Source organism: Neovison vison, chromosome 5, assembly GCF_020171115.1.
Source record: "Neovison vison isolate M4711 chromosome 5, ASM_NN_V1, whole genome shotgun sequence".
In the NCBI taxonomy this organism is placed as follows: domain Eukaryota; kingdom Metazoa; phylum Chordata; class Mammalia; order Carnivora; family Mustelidae; genus Neogale; species Neogale vison.
Window position 1 is genome coordinate 91222869 of NC_058095.1, and position 21789 is coordinate 91244657.

At 46.9% G+C, this 21789-nt stretch overlaps 1 long non-coding RNA gene across 1 annotated transcript; it reads left to right on the plus strand.

Annotated features, from left to right (window-relative positions):
• Positions 1–343: 343 nt before the first annotated feature.
• Positions 344–14636, plus strand: LOC122906981. The gene is made up of 3 exons (XR_006384654.1): positions 344–448; positions 12765–12840; positions 14390–14636. It is a non-coding gene; the product is annotated as an uncharacterized LOC122906981 (long non-coding RNA).
• Positions 14637–21789: the final 7153 nt, after the last annotated feature.

Sequence of the window (21789 nt, forward strand, 5' to 3'; positions counted from 1 at the left end):
TCCCTGTGGAAAACACTCCAAATATATCTGAAACTGAGCTACACGCAATTCAGGAGTCATGATCAGGTCATGGAGATGTGCTGGTAGAAGGGAGTCACAGTACAAAGAATGGCTCTGAGGCATTTGAGAAAATTCATCAGTGGATCCATACAAGACAGAAGGGGAGGTAGTGTTTTTAGGAACAGCCTGGAGTCTGGCATGTAGAGCCAGCCCTTAGGATAAGATGTGAGCTCTGGGAAGGGAAAGACCACGAGTGCTAATCTGTAGAACAATTCCCTGAACTTCAGCACTTTCCAGTCAAGCAAACCTGATAGGGAGCCATTCTCATTCTCCATTCTCAGGGTCTGCCAAGATGTTGGGTCACATCAAGTCTGGGATCCATCAACAGAGATCTACAGTGTGGAGCAGTGGAGGCTGCACAGAAGAGCTGGGCTCAAGGAGGATACAGGTAGTGAGCAGCACTCTAGATTGCATATGAGGAAGCAACGGACACTGCTTTGGGATTACCAGAAATGAATGGGAGCATGGAAAGGGCCTAATGGTGGAGGTGGGAGCTGAGAACCATGGTTATTTGGATCTTAGTTCTCTTGCTTGCCTACCTATAGCCACTTTTTCTCTTCTTCTTTGCTAAAGAACCCTGGTTTTGTTCAGTTCAGCATTGGTGGAAGTATACATGTAGAAGTTGGGTTCAATTGTGTGGGATCAGTCATGATTGCTTGAAGCATCACAGAACCCTGTTTTTCTTTGGTTCATGGTTCATGAACTGGTAGTGAGTGGGCACATGACTTAGTTCTGGAAAATGAAACAGAGAGAGGGACTGCCAGGAGGTGTGATGCTTAATTTTATGTGCCAACTTGCCTAGGCCATGGGGTGCCAACATAGTTAGCCAAACATTATTCTGGGTGTTTCTGAAATGGTGCTTTTGAATGAGATTAACATTTAAATGAGTAGACTAAGGAAGGCAGATTGCTCTTTCTAATGTGGGTGAGTCTCATCCCATCAACTGAGGGCCAGAATAGAAACAAAAGCCTGCCTGAAAACCTTCAAGTTGAAACATTGGCTTTTATTGCCTGCAGATTTGAACCAAGACACTGGCTCTTCCTGGATTTAAGAGCCCACAGGCCTTTGAACCAAAACTTACACCATTGACTCTCCTTGTTCTCCGGCCTTCGGTCTTGAACGGGAATGACACCATTGGCTCTCTTGGGTCACCAGCTTCTGACTCCTCCTGCAGATACTGGCACTTCTCAGCCTCTGTGACTGAGCCAATTCCATATAATCTTTCTCTCTAAATACATGTATCTATCTATCTATTTACATACATATCATATATATTTTGGGAGGAAAATTATAATATAATATAATTTATTGTATATATAATACATATCATATAATAATATATGTAATATAATATTATTCTGTGAGAGATTTTCCTCTCTGGTGAAATGAAAGAGGTGAGGAGAAATGCCCTTTGTTGTCTTTGATTCTCTTGTGGGAGGATGGGAGGTCCAGAGCTTGTAATGGCCATCTTTTGATTATAAGAATATAAGATGAGGGGCGAGGTGCTAAGGATGGCAGGAAAGAGAGACAGAAAAGCCTGAGGCCGTGGTGACATTGTTGTGCCACCAAACCCATCATGGAACCACCTGATCCAGGTATTTTGCTGGATATATTAAGGCTTCCTCTTGACGTTCAATTCTTGCTGCCCAAAGTGTGGTCCACAGCTCATAGTGATTATATTATCAATTACGTTCTGCATTTCTTTTTTATTTTATTTTTTAAGATTTTATTTATTTATTTGACAGACAGAGATCACAAGTAGGCAGAGAGGCAGGCAGAGGGAGAAAGAGAAGCAGGCTTCTTGCTGAGCAGAGAGCCTGATGTGGGGCTCGATTCCAGGACCCTGGGATCATGACCTGAGCCAAACGCAGAGGCTTTAACCCACTGAGCCACCCAGGCACCCCACGTTCTGCATTTCTAATAAACTTGGCCCCACCCCAGATCCTCTCACTCAGTATCTTCATTTTAACAAGATCCCTAGTGATTTGTGTGTGCACTGAAGTCTGGAAAACCCTGGCTTGAGTGATTTTAGCTGGGTGTTATTTTTCTCACATCTGAGCACTAATATAATTGATATGACCTCATCTGGATCGACGGACTGCATTCTGTGACTGGATTATATGGTGTTCTGGCTAGGTGGTGCCCTTTCTCTCTTGCTTGTTCCTTTGGACAGTCTGGTCTCTCCCTTCCTTCCACTTATTCATGTACGAACATACCTCCTTCAACACTCTGCAAGACCTCACCTCCACCAGGAAGTCCACCTGACTCCCACCAGGTTGAATCGAAAGCGCTTCTGATTGAGGGTATGGTGTCATCCTTTCTTTGCATTGGTCCTTCTTTGACTCTCCTAGAACCCCAGTACTTTGAGACAATCTTTATTTACTCTTTGTACCCTCCACACCTATCTACTGTCGGGCACATACTAACAGCTGAGTAAGTGTTTCTGGAAGACGGAATGAAGTGTGCTTGGCTGACCTGCTGCTTGTTGCCATGTCCTGCCCCACAGGGCTCTGGGCATCTGAGGTGCCGAGGGCGGGCAGCCCAGGCAGGATTAGAGAATTAGGGGGCCTGCTGGCCCAGCAGCTGTCTCTCCCTCCCCTCCCGCCCCCTCGCCCTCCTGGGAGCACACACATCATAAACAGCTGCTCTCTTTCCCAGGAACAAATGTCACGAGGCACCCTAGTGACAGCTGAGCTAAAGGAAGACCCCACAGATAGGAGCTTCTGGAGCTGGACCGGCTTCTACTCCTGCCTGCTCCCTGGATTGGAGCCTGTGAGTGCCGCCAAGCCTCTCAGGCTGTGGCTGTCATTCTAGAAGCAGAGTGGAGTGGTAATAAAAGCTAACGAGCCTGGGGCCACAACAGCATTCTGCCAGTTACACCGTGAGAGCCTAAGTGCGTTTAATGGCACTTTCTTATTAAGAAATGATTAAAAATGGGATCTTTCCCCCTTGCTAGATGTGGCGCCCCCATTTTTATGGGCTGAGGTTTTTAATCAAAGCAAACTGGCTTTACTGTGGGGTAAGCCTGGGGCCTTGGTCAGGAGCAGGCTCCCAGAGTGGGGGGATGCAGAGCCCAAATCTGGACCAGAGCCAAGGACCCCTCGTGGCCAGGCATCAGTGAGCAGCCTGTATGGCTCATTTCCCGGCAGGCCGTGGCGCCTGTGACCTTGCCTCATTAGCTGGCGTGCCTCGGCCATCTGTGGCAGGCACACATGGCAGGGTGTGCTTGGGAAATCAGCTCCTGAGCTGAGACACACACACACACACACCCCAGCTGGTGCCTGCCTAGCCCGTTGTGCAGATGTGCTAATGGCCTGGCCTGACTTCAAGCAGGGGAAAGTACAGAGGATTCCGAGTGAAGAAGCATGAGTGTCTTTCCCCAGAGGGGCCCACGTGGAACATTCCTTTGGGAGGCCATGGACATTGCAAAGCCATGAGTAATTCATTGACTTTCTAAATGTTTTTGGAGTGAGCTGCTGTGAGCAGGAACCAGGGTCTGTGGTGGGTCATCAGGATTCGAATCTGGAGGTCATGTTCTTTCCCCGAAAGACCCATCCAGTGGGAAGAGGTGGAAGGAGATGGACAGACTGACAGATCTTATCTGGTGGGCTAAGTGCTGAGATACAGGTGACCCGAGGGTTTGAGGGGAACAAGGAGCCCAGGCCAAGGGGTCTGAGAATGTCCTGAGGAAGGAACACTGAGCTGTTTCTCAAAAAGACAAGGCTGGAGAGAAGGAAACTGACGTCCATGCAGAGCCCGTTATGCAGCTGGCAGCTGGTCTCTTCACCCACATCTTGTCCTGTGACCCTCCACAGATGGGGAACCAAAGCTCAGGGGGTGCTCCCTGGCCTACCTGAGGCCACAAGGGAAAGTCTTGAGCCTTATGCCATGACATGCTATCCACCAGTTATGCCAGGGATGAAAGGAAGGGCATTCTAGTCAGTTTAAACCACATTTTCTAGTTTCTGTAGTTGATGTTTTGACATCTAGAGCCTTGCTGACCAGAGGGACCAACAACCCTGGGGGTGAGCTGATTCCTAGGAGAGGCAAAAGACGGGCCTGGGAGTTTGCCTTCCATATGCAAACCAGTCAATCAAGAGCCCACAACCCACCCCCTCTTATTGGCTCCCTCACTCGGGGCCTCTATCCACCATGCTTGAATTTATTTAAATTAAATTAATTAAATTTAAAACACAGGCAAAAGGAGTTGCTGGTGAAAGGGGACTTACAAAAGCAAGTCATACACATTCCATGAGCTATTTGTGGGGCTGGAGCCCAAGGGTGTGGGGGCTTAGGAAGGTGGGCAGACACTGGTGGCCACGCTGAAAAGAGTCTTGAACCCAGAGGCGTGGAAGTGCTGTTGAGGTTGGGAGACAGACCGTGCTTTGTCATAATCCCTTCCTCAGCAGCTAGGAGAATGGTCAGGAGAGAGAGAGAGACAGAGAGGTGAGGACCCTGTGTAGTAATCCCAGTGTTAAAAGAAGGGAGATTTAACTGGGACCATGTTGGTGGGAATGAAGTGGAGGCGACAGACCTGAGAACCATGGAGGAGAACACAAGGACGAAAGCTTGGTGACTAGTTTGGTGGAATAAAAGGGAGGGCATGAGTTTTGGCAAAGACATGAATCAGTGGTGGCTCTTTATCATGATTGGAACCGCTGAGTCGACCGCCATGGACATCCATCTGGTGGGAGCCATAGACCACTGGGCCTCTGGAATCAGAGCTCAGGGAAGCAGATTAAACCAGAAGATTTGAGTTACATGGGAGGTTTGTCCTTTTACATAACAATGTTAAACTCCTTTATCTTTTGTAATTGGTTATTATTAAGCATTTCTCACAAAAACTGAACAGAAAATCTAATGGAAGGAGCTTCACGTATCTTCACACAAGGATCCCCAGAACTGTTAATAACCACGTGACAAAGAACAAATGTTCCTTATATAGTCTAGTTAGGGAACCGCTATGTTCTACATAGGGAGTTCAAAGGTGCTCTTTGTCCGCCATCCCTTAAAAGACTGCCACCACCACGTCGAAGGAGCTGGGAAAGCAGACATTTGGGAGGCAGAGAATTCGGATTTGCAATCTCAGGTTGATTGGGCAGGCATCCAATATTCTGGAATCACAAACACTCAAAGGTCAGGCAGGCCAAAAATGACTGATAAAGAAGAGAAACATCTGTGTGCTGGTTGGGGATGAAGGACCCGTGGTAGACACTCGCCGCTGGGTTCCTGTTCTGCATCAACTGCCAAAGTGCTGTAGGAGTCGTCCAGCCCTGGCACAGGGATCAGGTGTGATATGGGATCCTGGGAACCTACCTCTAGGACCTGGGACCTGGTGTGGAGCTTCCCAAAAGACCTGACAAATTAAAAAACGTGTGTGTGCACAGGTGTTGTGGGGGTACGCGGGTGCTCATGGAATGTTTTCGTACTAGCAAAAGGGTCCACAGCGAAGAGCCTCCGGTACTTGGTGCTTGAGAGATCCCAAAGCAGATGATGCGATCCTATTCCCGAGGACCTTCCAGGTCCTCGGAGGGCCCAGTCCTTCGTGAAGGACCTTCAGACATCTCCAGGGTATAATAAACATGAGTGTGCGGGATCTGTTTTGTAGCTGGAAAGGCCAAAGAAATCAAAAGTGGGAGCATATCCCCACGGATGGCCCAGGGGACGTGATGGAAAATGATGGACTTCAAAGCAGAGCGTGGCATCTTTATTACCCTCACGTCCTTCTTGGAGGGGAACCGGGCCCTTTGCAACAAGGTCTCTGGCCTCAGATGAGTTCAGGCCCCTGAGAGCCTGAGCTGTGAAAGTGTTATTTATAAGCTCCTGCACCTGTAGGGGACAGTAGAGTACCACGCAGACCCACAGAGGACATCGTCCACACCTGGGCCTCGGCCAGTTGGAGTGGATTTTGCTTGGTGCTTTCTGAGAGTTGTAGGGAGGCACACTAACGCTTTTCGGTCTCCTGAAGAATCACGGAGTTCGTTTGGTACCTGGAAAACAGAAAAGACAAAAGTAACCATAAACAAAATGAGAAGGTGGACACACTAGGGAACAACACTGGCTGGACAATGACAGACGAAGGCTGAGCATCCTTACTCTGTAAAGCTCATGCAAATGCTCAGAAAAGTAACAAGACTGCAACAGGGCCATGGGCACAGGCATATGTGGGGATGTCTTTTCCCTGCTGGGGAAGCCCACTCTGGAGGTAGAGACAGAGAAACGCCAGGAAGCCTCACTTGCTTCTTGCCTAGCAGATTCATATTGGTGTGTGTCCAGTTCTGACCGATGAGACATCATGATGTGGACTCAGGCTTTGGGGAAAGTACAGGAGAAAGAGGGGCAAGCGGGACTCCCTTCCTCTTTCCATCTTGCTGGTGAAGCGGGCTAAGTCAAGGGTTCATCCTCTGGCTGCTTGGAGGGCCCCAGCAGGCCGTGACCGTGAGGGTATCCCAAAGAAAATCACAGAACATTTGACCACAGCCTTTAAGTCACTGATGCTCTGAGCCAAGTTTCCAACAAATGTGAGGTTTTTCAATAACCTTATGTTGCTGAAGCTGTTTTTAGGTTAAGTATTCTGTTGCTTGGGATGGAGTCATCCTAACTAATAAAAGATGAAATAGGTAATTTTTGGAGGAGGAAATGACAGTCAGCTCATAAAGATATGCATAGTGTTTTGCCTCACTAACAGTTAAAGGAAATGCAAACCAGAATGACGCTGTTATTATTTGATTATCAGATTTGCAAACATAACGATGTGTGTGTGCCAGGATGGCTCCCTTTCCACACGTGATGAGAGAGCTCATTGGCATGATGTGTTTGTGAAGGAGTTTTATGATATATATGACGATATAAAAGTTCTTCCTCTTCGAGTCACTATTCTACTGCTGAAAATCATTAGAGATTCGAACAAAGATGCGTTGACTATTTATTTGACATCTTCATGTACAATGTTTTATGGGCGATTTTAGTTTTCTATTGGTACTATTGCAAATGATCACAAATGTAGTGGCTTAAAACAATACAAATGTATTATCTTATTGTTCTGAGGTCAGAAGTCTAAAGTCAGGATGTTGGCAGAGGCACCTTCCTTCTGGGAGCTCCACAGGAGGATCTGTTTCCTTGCATTTCCAGCTTCTAGAGGCTGCCTATGTTCCTTGGCTCCTGCCACTTCCTCCTGTCACTTCGACCCCCACTTCTATGGCCACAGCTCCTTTATCTCCAGGTATCCTGCCTCCCTCTTAGATGAACTCTTGGGTTAGGGATGCCTTGGTGGCTCCCTGGGTTAAGTGTCTGCCTTTGGCACAGGTCATGATCCCTGTAGCCTGGGGTCCAGTCCTACATCGGGCTTTTTGCTCAGTGGGGAAGCCTGCTTTTCCCTCGGCCTGCGACTCCCCCTGATTGTGCTTTCTCTACCTGACAAATGAAATCTTAAATAAATAAATAAATAATAAATAAAATGAACCCTGGGCTACAATGGGCTCACCTCAGTGACATCCTCATCTCTAGACCATTAACTTAGTCACACCTGCAAAGTCTCTTTGCTGTATAAGGTCACAGTACAGACTCTGGGGATTAGGGTGTGGGCACCATTGGGAAGGCATTGTTCTGTCTGCCACACAGGCATTTCCAACTTAAAATATAAGAAACGTCAGTTCTGTGTTCTTTTTTGCCCCAAACACTGCCTCTTCTTTTTGCCTCAAATCTCTGTGCCATGATCTACACAGTGGTCCAGCCCAGCAAACTGAGTGTCAAACTGAGTGTCAATACTGGCTCTTCCCTCTCTTATCCCCCATGTCCTGTTGTCATCTGTGAGTGTCACTTGTGTAGCCAGCACTGTTCTAGGCACAGAGACTCAGAGATGAGGGGACACATGGGGTCTCTGCTCAGAGGTGAACACACAAGGAGATATCACTGAGCTATCAATGCTTTAAAAAATAAAACCGAGGCAGTGTGATGTGTAGATTGGCTGGGGAATAGGTGGTCAGAGGAGGTCTCTCTGAAGGTGAAGGATTTAGTCTGGGATTTGATAAGGAGTCAATCACACAAAAGTCTCAAGGTGGTACAGCCCAGGTGGGGGAAAGAGCTTGAGCCAAGGCTTGTGGTAGGGACAGGCTTGTGTTGCTCAGGGATCTAAAAGAGCAGAGAGATCAAGGGCAAAGGAGAGATGAGGCCAGAGTAGAAGGTAGAACCTAGTAGACCAGAGCAAGGACTGTGGACATTATTGTCAGGAAGTAAGCCTCTTGCTTCTATCTTACCTCTGCCCTCGTAACCTGACCCACAGCCACCTCTCACTCGACTACCATCATTGCCTTCCTCTTGGCCTCCCTCCTTGACCTTTGCCTCCACTGATCATCTTCTACATGATAACCAAAGTGATACAGGTCTCTCGCAAATTTAATGTCTGTCCCAACATTCTCCCACTGTCTATCTATCTGTCCTGCAGCGGCTTGATAACTGAAGACCCTATTTCCCAGACTCCATGCATCTTGGCTTCCAGAAGCACCTTAGGCTCAGCTTAAATCAGATGTACTGGTGGGCCATGTGAGTTAGCTCAAAGAGAGGCAGGGAGAGAGACACACCCCATAGATGTGGGTCTCCCAGGTGTGGCTTTTACAGGTGTGTCTTGTACATTGGGTCTAGTAGGTGTGGCTGACACAGGTGCAGAGAGCCTCTGCAGCTACAGTCAAAACTGTGGCTTGTGGACGTGGGATTGCTGCCTCCATGGTGTGTTCTGGAACCAGCAGGTGTTGCCTCACTTGCCAGATTCCACAGCTTCCTGACTGCAGCAGACGTAATGGCTTCCCTGGTGGGTGAGCTCTGTGGTGATGTTCCAGAAACCCCTCCTCGAGGCCCAGTCCACAGGCTGTCCTTCCAGCCCTTCCAATAATCTGCAGGCAACTAACTCCCTGGGTTAGATTTCTTTCTATGTAAAAGAGTGAGAGTACTTTCTGTGATCTTCTGTGGATCTTGGAATACAAAAGGACCACCCTGATCATATCACTTCCCTGCTTCTCGACCAGAGAATAAACCCCAACATCCAATGCCTATGAGACCCCTCATCTTAATTTCAGCACATTCTCCTTTCCTCTATATCTGTCAGGTCCCGGCTTAACGTTACTTCCTCAGAGAGGCCTCTTGCGTCTAGGGCTGCTATAACCAAGTGGCACAGATGGGGGCGGGGTGGGCAGCTTGAATAGCAGTAATGTATTGTCTCGAGTGCCAGAGGCCAGAAGTCTGCAGTCAAGGCACCAGCAGGACTGGTTCCATCTGAAGGCTGTGAGGGAGAATCTGTTAGGGTTCTCTCCCCTTGGTTGGTAACCTGTCTTCATGTTCATGGGGCACTCTCCCTGTGTGTGTCTCTGTGTCCAAATTTTCCCTTTTAATAAGCACACCAGTCATAATGGATGGGGCCCCCACCCAAACGCCTTCATCTTAATTATATCCGCAATGATCTTTCTAAATTCTAATTTCATTCTGGGGTCCTGGGGCTTAGGGCTTCAACATATGTATTTGGGTGGGGAAGCACAACTGAGATCCTGGCAGTCAGGTTTCCAATTATAAGCTGTCGTCAAACTCCACTTTTTCATCCAAGTGGTCAGTGCAGTGTACAGCAATGTAGGCATTTGGCTGGCTGATGTCTTGCAACCAGACCATAAACTCCATTGGCTGGGAAGATTGTGTCTGCTTTGTGGGTTGCTGCATTCCAGCACTTTGCACAGTGACTGGCGCATAACAAGTGAGCAAAAATGATTCATCAAATTAGGAAATTAATGAATTGATAAATAATGATTATCTCTAAGAGCTAATGAAAGATCTAAAAGCCTAACGATAGGCAAATGGGCAAATCAACCAAGACACAGCTGTTTATTACATAGCTATTATACCTATTTATTACGTGGTTGTTAAAGTCTGTTTCTGAAGATTCCCACCCCCCCCCCTTTCTGGTAACCGTCAGTTTGTTCTCTGTATTTAAGAGTCTGTTTTTTGGTCTCTCTCTCTCTTTTTTTTTAATTCATTTGTTTTGTTTCTAAAGTTCTACATATGAGTGAAATGATATGGTATTTGTTTTTCTCTGACCGGCTTATTTTGCCTAGCAGAATACTTTCCAGCCCCACCCATCTTGCAAATGATAAGATTTCATTCCTTTTTATGGCTGAGTAACATTCTATTGTTAATACGTACCACATTGTCTTTATCCATTCATCTGTGAATCGACACTCAGGCTGCTTCCATATCTTGATTATTGTAAGTAAAGCTACGGTAAACGTTGGGTTGCATGGATCTTTTCAAAGTCATATTCTTTGGGTAAATATGCAGTAGTAGAATTACTGGATGGTATGGCATTTCTATGTTTAATTTTTTGAGGAAACTCCATACTGTTTTCCACAGTGGCTGTACCAGTTTGCATTCCCACCAACAGAGCATGAAGGTGTCTTTTTCTCTGTATCTTCACCAACACCTGTTGTTGCTGAAGAATTTTAACAATGTAAGGAAATGCTTATTATTTGTCATTGAGTGACATAATAGAATGTAACTATTTGTGCAATATTATTTGAAAAAAGAAGAGGAAAATGAGGTAGAGTCCAGCATTGACCTTTGCAGTAATTAGAAACCTTGATACAAACTAGATTCAAGTTTCTAAGTTTCCATATAGAATTTATTCAACAATTCTGATTATTTGCTCAGTGCCTTCCTGTCAGAGCAAAAAAATGATTCAGATCCTATTAACTATCCTATATTATTGGGGCTTAAATTATGGCGCTATGAGGAAATAAATAGGGCCTTGATGGTACTTATCTGGGCTAAGATAATCTTACTTTTAGTATCTCATTCTGTCATTAATAAAATAATGTCTGATTATATGTAAAAGTGATGGGTTTGAACTCCTTAGGTTGCATATTTGTTCCTTAAAATTAAAACTTTTTTTCTGATTTCAGAACTAATATGAGCTTATTATCAAAGAACTAAATGTCAAAGTAAAATAGAAATTGAAGTATTCTAAAATTCTGCCTCAAAACAATAATCATTGTATCACAATCCTGGTAATATTCTTCCAGAATGTACTCTAAATATACATATATGCTACATTAATAGCACACAAGCACTGTGCAGAAAGGAACCCACACTATATGATGGTCTGCAAATTGCCTTTTCATTTTGAAACATTTCTTGGCCACTGTTTCATATCAGTTTCCATGCACCTCTCTGGTTCCTTTTATCTGGAGAGTCTCAGACTTTGACTTGGTCACTTAGGGTCTGAGAAAATGAACAGGAAGCAACTGGTTGTCTTTCCAAGAGCTGAATGGCCAGGGTCCAGTGCCCAGATTGGTTCATACTCTTTTGCTTATTGCTTTTCCCGGCATGGAGGCCATGTTCACCAACCACATGTGCTGGTGTGATCGGAGGAATCGTGTGTGGAGTCCTTTTTGGGTGGAAGCTATTCCGTAAAGTAGAAGAACAGAGCCAGGGCTATCCTGTGCCTGCTGCAGTTAAAATCCTACCACTCTGCAGAATTTTCTGGAGCTTCCCAAGATTGGAGGAGTTATTTTACCATTGTTCAGAACTGTGACCCAGTCTGTCAAACTGTGTAGTGGGGCTAAGAATACAGTCAATATCTTTTAAGTGGTGTGTGATGCTACGGGATGTGGGTTGTGTGTGTGTGTGTGCATATGATCTCAGCATCATGAGATCGAGCCCTGTGTTGGTCTCTCATTTGGCATGGGGGTGGGAGTCTTGCTTGAGATTCTCTCTCCCTCTCTCTCTGTCCCTCACTCCTTTCTCTTTCTTTCTAAAATAAATAAATCTTTTTAAAAATAGAGGTTATTATAGTCTGTAAATAGAATTTTTTCTCACAAATCTGGAGTAACATGAAACTCCAAGACTGATTTTCTGCTCTGTTTTCCCATCTCCTCTCTGAGTAAGGGCTTGTGCTGGGAAGACCCAGTATCACCTTTCCAGGGAATGATGAATCCTATGACACTCAAGGTAAACAAGGATGTTATCTTCCAGCTGTGGGAAGACAAATCTCTGTGGAGAGGAAAACTGCAATCTGAAGGTGTTGTGGGTTTTCTTTTTTTATGATTTCATTTCCTTGCATTAAAATATTACATAAGACAATCTATCAATTATCTCATATTAGGACAGTTTTTCACCAATTTAACAGAGCAATTCTGTTCACTTTTTTCAGGGTATAGTACAAAGCTTAACAGCCAGCAATTAGGACAAAGAGGTTCTGGGGAGCCTTATTTCTGTCCACGATGCATACATCACCCACGTTTATTCGCTTCATCCCCGAAACTAAGCTAGGCACCAGACATGTCCTTTTAGGTCAGAATCAGGAGATACATTTCCTGGAGCAGCGATCGCAGATTATTTCATGCCATGGAGACTTACGTGAAGCAAGTGACGAGGGTACACAAAAAAGGACCTTGAGCCTGACCCTTGATTTTGAACCCTCACTGACACATTATGATGGTATTTTCCTTGTCTAGCCTCTGGGCAGCAGACCGCTGGAACCTGTCTGCTGGCCCATGTCCTGGGATCGCTCCACAGTCCAGCTTACAGCGAGCTCTGGGGCAGGGAGGGGAGCACTGTCCCGGTCAACCTGCACCTGGAGCAAGGTTCTGAACACAACAGGAGAGTGCTTGGCAAACGTTGCTCTGTCACTTAGACTTAACTCACTTGGAATTTCTTTCTGTGTCTAGTGTGCTTTCTGAAAGGAGTTCAAGAAACAGAAGCAATTTGAGGTTGGGGTTAAACCTGGCTCCGTCTTCACTGCAGGTATTACTCTGTATGTATTTTTTTTAAGATTTACTTATTTATTTTGGGAGGGGGAGGGATGGAGACAGAGGGAGAGAGAGAATCTCAAGAGGGAGACACCTTGCTAAGCACGGAGCCCCATGCAGGGCTTGATCTCATGACCCTAAGATCACGACCTTAGGATCATGACCCGAACCAAGTCAAGAGTTGGGTGCTTAACCTACTGAGTCACCCAGGTGCCCCTCAAACAGTTCTTTTTCTTCAAGAATAATTTGGAAAGTGGGGGGAGAGACTCCTGGCTTTGATATTAGGCAGAAACGATGACTCTGATTGTTACCTTCTGTTCAGGGAGTGGGGTGGAGTCGAAGATGAAGGAATGGCAGTCAGTGTGCAAATGTTGGGACTGTGACAGTGGATGAGAACACATTGCATAGTTCAATGGAAAGTGTAGGAGCCAGAGTTGAATACCAGCTCCTGGTGCTACCTTTTCTGTTTCTTTCTTTTTTAAATATTTTATTTATTTATTAGAGAGAGTCAGAGAGAGTGACAGAGAGCATGAGCGGGAGCAGAGGAAGAAGCAGGCTTCCCACTGAGCAGGGTGCTTGATGCGGGGCTCATACCCAGGACCCCAAGATCATGACCTGAGCCAAAGGCAAACGTTTAACCAACTGAGCCAGCCAGGCACCCCTTTTCTTTTCTTTTTCCTTTTTAAAGATTTTATTTTCATGGTGCCATCTTGATCACTGACAACCACAAACCTTCTTATGTGGCAGAGCTGTGGTTTGAACACAGACTTGGCTATGCCAGCCTAAACTTGTTTATGCTGAGACAGGGCCAATAAAAGCTGAGAAATTGGCTTAGTCTTCCTGAGGATGCAGGCTACATTATGCAAGTATATCATAGTTGTTACTTTTGAAGAGGCAATAACTCATTAAAGGAATTTTTTTTATCATTTTATCTATCATTTTCATTTCTTTGATCTCTTTTATATATTTATATGTTTCTATATAAATACATATATATATATAATAAAAATTATATATTTATCCATCATTATTATCATGGTAATATATAATAATATAATGATATCCATTTTTATCACTAATCAATATTATTAATGGAAAATTTTAATCTATAACTTAACTATATTCTATGCAAAGTGCTTTCTGTGCCTTATCTCATCTAATACCCACATGTACACAAACAGGATCTGGTAAAGCAGATGCAAGCATCATCCCCATTTTACAGGTGACAAAATTAAGGCTTTAAATACTGTATAGCCCAAACAGTCTTGAAAAAGAATAAAGTTGGAGGACTCCCATTCCCTGACTTTAGAACTTAACTACAAAGCTGCAGTAATTGAAACAATGTGGTTCTGGCCCAAAGACAGATATGTCGACCAACAGGATAGAATAGAGAGCCTAGAAATAAACTCTTGTGTTTTTGGTCACATGAACTGTTGACAAGGGAGCCAAGAGACACGCAATGAGAGGAAAGACCATCTTATTGACACTTGCTGCTGGGGAAACTGGACATAAGCTTGCAAATAATAACCTTTACCTAATGCCAGATACAAAAATTAGCTCCAGTTGGAGCAAGGATCTCCACATAAGAGCTACAATGATGAAACTCTTAGAAGTAAACAGGACAACAGCTTCATGAGGTTGGAGTTGGCAATGACTTCTTGGATGCAACAGCAGAGGCACAGGTAATTAAAGAATTCTACAAACTGGACTTCATGAAAATTAAAAAATTGTGTGCATTGAAAGACACAGTCAATGGAGGAATGAGGCAACCCATAAAATGGGAGATGATATTTTCAAATCCTAGCTGATAAGGGATTAATATCCAGGATAAATAAATATATATATGTATATTTATGATTAAAACACAACGACAGGAAAACTCAAACAGCCCAGTGGACAAAGCACTTAAGTAGATCTATCTCCAAGGAAGATACACAAATGGCTGTTCTTCACATGAAAAGATGGCACTAATTAGTAGGGAAACACAGACAAAACCCCAATGATATGATGCTTCACACCTATTATAGGACGGCAATTATCAAAAAACAAACAAACAGAAAATAACAAGGGCAGAAGAGGATGTGGGGAGATTGGAGCCCTGTGCCCCATTGGGCACGTGTTACAGTCACTGTGCAAAACTAGTCAGTAGTTCCTTCAAAAACTAAATATAGGATTATCATAAGGTCCAGCAATTTCACTTCTAGATATATATATATCTAAAAGATCGGGTGAAATCTCCAAAGATCCTTGTTCACTCATGCTCAGAGCAGGATTACTCATAATAGTTAAAAGGCAGAAGCAACCAAATGTCGAGGAACCGGTATACAGAATGTGGCATACGCATATAAGGGAATATTAATCAGTCCCCAAAGAGAAGGGAATTTCAACATATGCTACAGCATGGATAAACCTTGAAGACATTATGCTGAGTAAAATAAACGGTAAACCAGTCACCAAAGGGCAAATATGGTGTGGTTCCCCATATGGGAAATGCTGAGAGTAGTCAAATTCACAGAGACAGAAAGTAGGACAGTTGTTGCCAGGGGCTGGGAGGAAGGGAGAAGAGGGAGCTAGTGTTAATGGTGTGATGGTTAATTTTATGGCCACGGGGTGCCCAGATATCTGGTTAAGCATTATTTCTGGATGTGCCTTCGAGGCTGTGGAGAGCCCGGACTAATATAAATGGATACAGGGTTTCTGTTTTGCAAGGCAAGAAAGGTTCTGGAGATGGATGGTGGGGAAGTCTGGATCGTGTATAATGCCACTGAACTGTGCATTGAAAAACAATTAAAATGCTAAATTTTATGTTATATGTATTTTCCCATCATTTAAAAAAATGGGGGAACAAAAGAATAGCGCAATTTGCTCTCAGCCACACAACTAGCAAATGATGGAGTTTGGATTTAAAGTCGGATCTTTGGAACACTGAATAAAATAAAATTAAGATGTTTAAAAAAAAATAAAGCCATGGCTTAAACAGCTATGTAAAAAAAAAAAAAAAAAAAAGTTGGGTCTTTGGGATTCCAAAGTTCTGATTCAACACCAGGCAGTGGGTCTGTCTGCGGGACTGAGGCTGATCATATTTTGCCTTATAGAATATTTTTCAGTTGAGGTGTTTCAGTTGGACTGTCGGATCTGTGGACCGTGGCTGAATCTCCCCTAATTCACTCGTCTTCAACCCTGCTGATGTTTCACACCGGCTCGTGCGAAGGGTAGACATCTGAGATATCCAGGGGGCCAAGCAAGCCATTCATTTCCCCTCTCTTCATCCCTCAGGAGGACAAGCCACTTTAATTGGAAGAATCACAAATTGCTGTGTTGAATCGAACCCGTATAGTAAGTAGTCTTAGTAGAGAAACCCTTGTAGAGTTTAGCTTAAATGGGCCTTTCAGTGATTTTGAATTATGATTCTTGTCACAGTATAGAGTAATTCAGCTTCTGATGTTTTTTTTTTAAGATTTTATTTCTTTACTTGACAGACAGAGCCTCAGTGAGAGAGGGAACACAAGCAGAGGGAGTGGGAGAGGGAGAAGCAGGCTCCCTGCTGAGAAGGGGGCCCGATGTGGGGCTCCATCCCAGGACCCTGGGATCATGACCTGGGCTGGAGACAGATGCTTAACTGACTGAGCCACCCTGGTGCCCCCTGAAAGTTTTAAAAAGCATCTGTTTATTTATTCATAGAGCAAACGTTTGCTGAGCACCTAGTTGGTGTCAGGCACTATGCGGGGTCCCGTGGCTGGCCCTGTAGCCGGTCAGGGACCATCCGCCCTTGCAGAGGGCCACTGCTTAGGGCAGAGAGCCAAGTAGGTGAACCCTTGCCGGAGGGAATATGCTCTCCTGGCAAACATGGGTTGTATGGGCGGTGTAGCTAGAAGGAATCAGGACTCCTGGGAAGGTGTGTGGAAGCCAGGTGTCTGTGTTCAGACCTGGCAGGTGACTGGGAGTTAGCGAGCAGCAGGAGGACAGTGTTACAAGCAGAGGGACGTTAGTGGCAAATGCCCAGAGGTGAGGGAGAACATGGCGCCCACTTCAGGGACTGAACTTCATTGTTGGTGCTGGGGGGCATGGACGGTTGGGAAAGGGATAAAATGGTGAGAACTTCTTCTGGAGAGACAAGCATGAGCTAGGTGACCAAAGGCAGAGAGAACCTGGTCAGAAATTTGGACTTTTGTCCTGAGGCCAATGGGGAGCCACTGAAAAGCTCTTAGCAGGGAAGTTACGTGATCCAACTGACATTTTAGGAAGATTGTTTTGGCTTCAGGATGGGAAGTGGGTTGGAGGTGGTGGGGAGAGTGTGGGTGGGAACCTGCTTAGGAAGCCATTGGAGGGATGTAGTTGGAGGTCTGGGAGCCTGAACCAGAGAGGAGAGGGAGCCGAGCGGGCAGAGGGAATATATTTGCAGCATTAGACCGACTATGGGAGGGAGAAGGGGTGGTGGAGGGTGATCCCACAACTTCTGTGTGAGCAGATGGATGGAAGTTAGTGTGATTCTCCAGGAGGTGGGACACGAAGAGAATCAGGCTGGGGTGGGGGGCTGGGTTGCCATGGGGAGACGTAGTTACACTGGTTTTGGACAGCTGAAGCTCCAAATGATAATGTCCAGAAGGCAGGCAGACCTTTTGAAGCCACGGGAAAGGATGGTGAGGTCCATCACCACAAACCTAGTATCTAAAGACATAGGGACAAAGGTGCTGGCCCAGGAGAATGGGTGCATGGAGAAGTGGGGAGACAGAGGCCTGGGACAGGACTTCTCAACGCCAGCACTGCTGACACCTTGGGCTGCATAATTCCATGGTGGAGAGTGTCCTATGCATTACGGGGTGTTTAGCAGCATCTCTGGTCTCTACCAGTAGAGCTCCCTACTTGTGATAGACACGATTTCTTCTGGTCATTGCCAGATCCCTCCTGAGGCCTGAAACTGTCCTCTCTTGAGAATCATTGGCCTACGACAAAATAACGAGAAACATGAATTTTTAGAAAATGGGAAGAACCTGAAAAGGAGAAAAGGAGGAACCTGGGAAGGAGACTGGGAAGCAACGGCCAGAGAAGAGGGAAGAAAATCAGGAGAGTTTGAGAAACTAGAAAGTATTTAGAGGGGGACGAGTGGGTCTGAGCTGTCAAATATGCTGAGAGGCTGGGGACGAAGATGAGGACCCCACCAGAAGTAGGGTCAGGAAGTGGCCCACCTGTGTGCCAGGAGCCGCAAGAGGAGGTGGCCTGAGTGGGGCAGTGGGCGGGAGGGGGACAGAAATCAAGATGGTGAGGCTTTCCTGTCAGGAGTGGGGGGGGGCAGTGGCTGGAGAGGGTGACTATGGATGGCACTTTCAGGAGGCGGGGCTGGGGACAGGAGACATGGCTCTGAAGGCGGTGAGGGATCCCAGGAGCTTTTGGTTAAGATGAGAGAGACTTGTCCATGGGCAGTGGTGCTGGGAGGGGTGGGCGATGAACGTGGGGAGAGGGGAGGGGGTGAAGCTGCAGGAGCGATGGAAGCAAAGGACAGGAGGGGATGGGAAGCCAGACATGGGGGAGGGAAGCCGCCTCTGTCTGGTTTTGGGAGGGGAGGATAGGAAGTACAGAGGCTGAGGACATTCCCGTATGGAGGCTTCTGTTTACCAGAAAAGCAGATCAGCTCATTTGCTGGTGAGGCCACAGAGGTGTGAGTGAGCAGGAGAGTTGGAACAGCTGTTATTGGGAATGGGTGAGAGAACACAACAGGAGACCAGTGTTTGGTGGGGGGGTGACGGTGGAGGGTCAGAGCTGAGAGGCAGGTGAGGCTGGAGGCTGTGCCTTTATGGAGATGCCAACCTTCAGAGTCTGCAGCTTCCTCTAGCACAGCTCAGTTGCCTAGGGCTGGGGTTCCATGGAGGGACATCCGGCAAGGGAGCAGAGGCTGCTGATAAGAGGGGTTGATGGGATCACTGAAGAGTGTGAGCTCCTGAGGAGAAAGTATGCCAAGGGGTCCCACTGTTCCTGTCACCCCACCAAGGACAGAGGGCCCCAAGGGAAGCATTACCAGTCCAGGGTCCTATGTGCTGTCTGTCCCACTCTGGAAGAGCCGGGGGGCAGAGGGGACTGGGGCCTATGTTAATCATTGGGCTATTCCAGTTGGTTTCCCCATTTTATAAGATCAGTTCTGCTTCATGATCCAACTGGTTCACCCCTGTAGGTCACATCTGAAGACCCCACTGGCCAGAGGTGTAAGGGACTCATTCCATGACCTCAGCCTGTCGGATGACCCGAGAGCTGTGACCAGAACCAAGTCAGGTCTCAACAGCCTGGCCACGTCCAGGGTTGTGTGCCCCAGTGCCTCTGTATTGAAGCCAGAGGGATTGTTCCAAAAGCACTAACCGGAAGGTGCCCATTCACCACTTCAACCCTCCTGTGGTTTCCCATCATATCAAGAATGAAATGCAAACCCACTGTCAGGGTTTCCCTGGGCTTGGGCTCTGCTTCTTTTGGAGCTTATCTGGCCTACTCTCTGCCTCATAGCTGTACTGGCATCCACTGCTCAGTCCTCCTACCCCAAGGCCTTTGCATGTGCTGATTCTGCAGGCGGGGACTACTCCCCCATCTTCCCAGGACTGGCTCCTTTTCATCATTCAAACTGGCTCACATGCCATCTACTCAGAGGTTTCTCTACTCAGCGTCAGACCATTCAGAGCTGTCCTCCGCAGCCAGGCAATCCTGATCACATTTCTTGGCTTATTGTCTTTATAGCATTTACTGTGGTTAAAATGACCTTGTTTTGTGTTTGCTCATTTACTGATCGTCTGTCTCTCTCATGGGAATGTCAGATCCCTAAGAGCAAGGACCACGTCTAGTTCCATGCTTTGCCCCTAGGGGGCAGCCCAGCTAGGATCACTTAGATGGTGAATGATACTTTGGACAGTGTCTCGCACACATTCAACATCTGTGGGGCGGGGGGATGCTGAGTTATTAAACAGGATTTCCTAGAGTCCAACTGCAGCTGCTTTGGAATAATCACATTTCCTATGATATCACAAAGCTGTTTGAAGAGCACCCATGAGCATCTCGTCTTCCAAAGTTCTCCTGGAGGGTGGCTTGGAGGCAGGTTCACTCAGGTGTGAATGAACGGTCAGTCTTGCAGAGGAGACTCAGCGCTGCCCTCCCGCCAGCGTCCTGTCCCCCAGGCCTGTTGTCGTTGCCCTGGGAGCAGGCTGGAGACAGGGGCAGTTTGCCAGGAATCTTAGCTCCAGCCTTTTGCCGTCTAACTCAATGCATCCAAAGATCAACAGAAATATCACCAAATCAGAAGCTGTCCTCAAATCCAAAGCTCACAATTAGCGAAGGTGAAGCTTCCTGAGCTGCGTTGGCACAAGGTCTGGAAACAGCCCTGAATGAAGCCACCTAGTGCCCGACAAAGGCAATCGTTTCTACCCAAAGGAAACTGGAAAGATCCGCCAACTGCAGTGCCTCCGTCTGGTGCACTGACTGGGTGCTCGGGTTCCAGCAATCTTTAAGTCCCAACCCAGCCTTAGATGTGACCTGCCCTGCTAACTGAGGAGACACGGTTAAGGGGCGGAGATCGCTTCCCCTGTTGGAGGGCTCGAGGGTGCGCCTGAGATTATCAAAAAAATGACAAAGAGCTGTACCATCCCCTGCACTCTTGACCGTGTGTATTGAGAATGCTTTTGCCCTCCTAGATCATTTGTAGGAACAGAATCTGAATACTGGGAAAGCACACCTTGGGAGAGCTATTGATCCCTGAGAACCCAGGAGGACTAGCATCTTGGGATGAACACCCGGTGAGGCGCCCCCTGGGCAAGTGTCCACACCCCATCCCACCCCACCCCGCTTATGCCCAGCACTGGTTCTGAGGGTTCCAGATCAGCCGCGGCTCTCTGTTTCCCGCCTGCCCACAGGACGAGACTGTGAACCCAGAGGCTTTGCGTGCTGGCCAGGGCTCTCACGTGGCTGCGAGTGTGCTTGCACGGAGCTGGGAGGGGAGGGCAAGGCATGCCTGCGGCAGCACGCAACTGTTCATGCTAACTCGTCAACCCTGCAAGTGGGGTAGCGGTGGGAATTTCCTCCTTCAGTGGGTGGGAACGCAGTGTCCCCGGGGCTCTCAAGACAACACTTGGGGGTCCCAGGTGAGGAGTCTTAGCTGTTGGGTGTGGCCCGCATTAGCTGGACTGAGTGGGGGGAGTTAGGAGAGGGACCAAGGCGGACCCTCTCCCAGGAGGGAGCACTGGGGGAGACCCTGCTTAATTGGCCTCGGGTTTGGGTTCATGTAACTGGATTATTGCCCAGGCTGGGCCTTGTTAAACCACAGATCCTGGTTCCTTTCCTTTGTCACACTGGGGAATGACCCTAGAGGAATGTGGAAACTAGATTAGCAACAAGGTTCAAGGTTGGGGAGAGCAGTTGCTCACATAATTCCCAGAGTGTGAAAGGGGTGGAGGCTCTTTGTTATTTTATTCCATTTCCTTGTTTTCACTTTGTCCACTCTAGCCCCAACTACACATACGAAAAGGGGTGGTCTTCTCTTGTTTTTAACCCAACAGATTACAGACTGAAGGGCAGGGATACCACTTCCCCGGATAGGATTGGCGCACAGCGATGGCAAGGGGTGCCTGGCGCCATGGGGCAGTGACAGGCCAGGCAGCCTGGTTTCCTGCCCCAGCTCTGTGTAGTTACTGGGCCACTGGTGGGCTGTTATTCTGCCTGCCAGCCTCAGTCTCCTCATCTGTGAAATGGTCCTAACACCTGCCCTACCATCTCATAGGACGGCTATGAAGATCATACTGACCAACTGTGAGGTGTCGGAGGTCTCGCCAAGGCTTCTGCTTCTTCTAGACTCCTCCCAGGAAAGTGATCACCCAACTATGCTGTGATTCGGAGTACAGGGCATTACAGAGTAGAAAGCCAGGATGTAGCTTCACGGTTTTCAGCCATTTTCCCTAACTGATGTCTGGGAACTCTG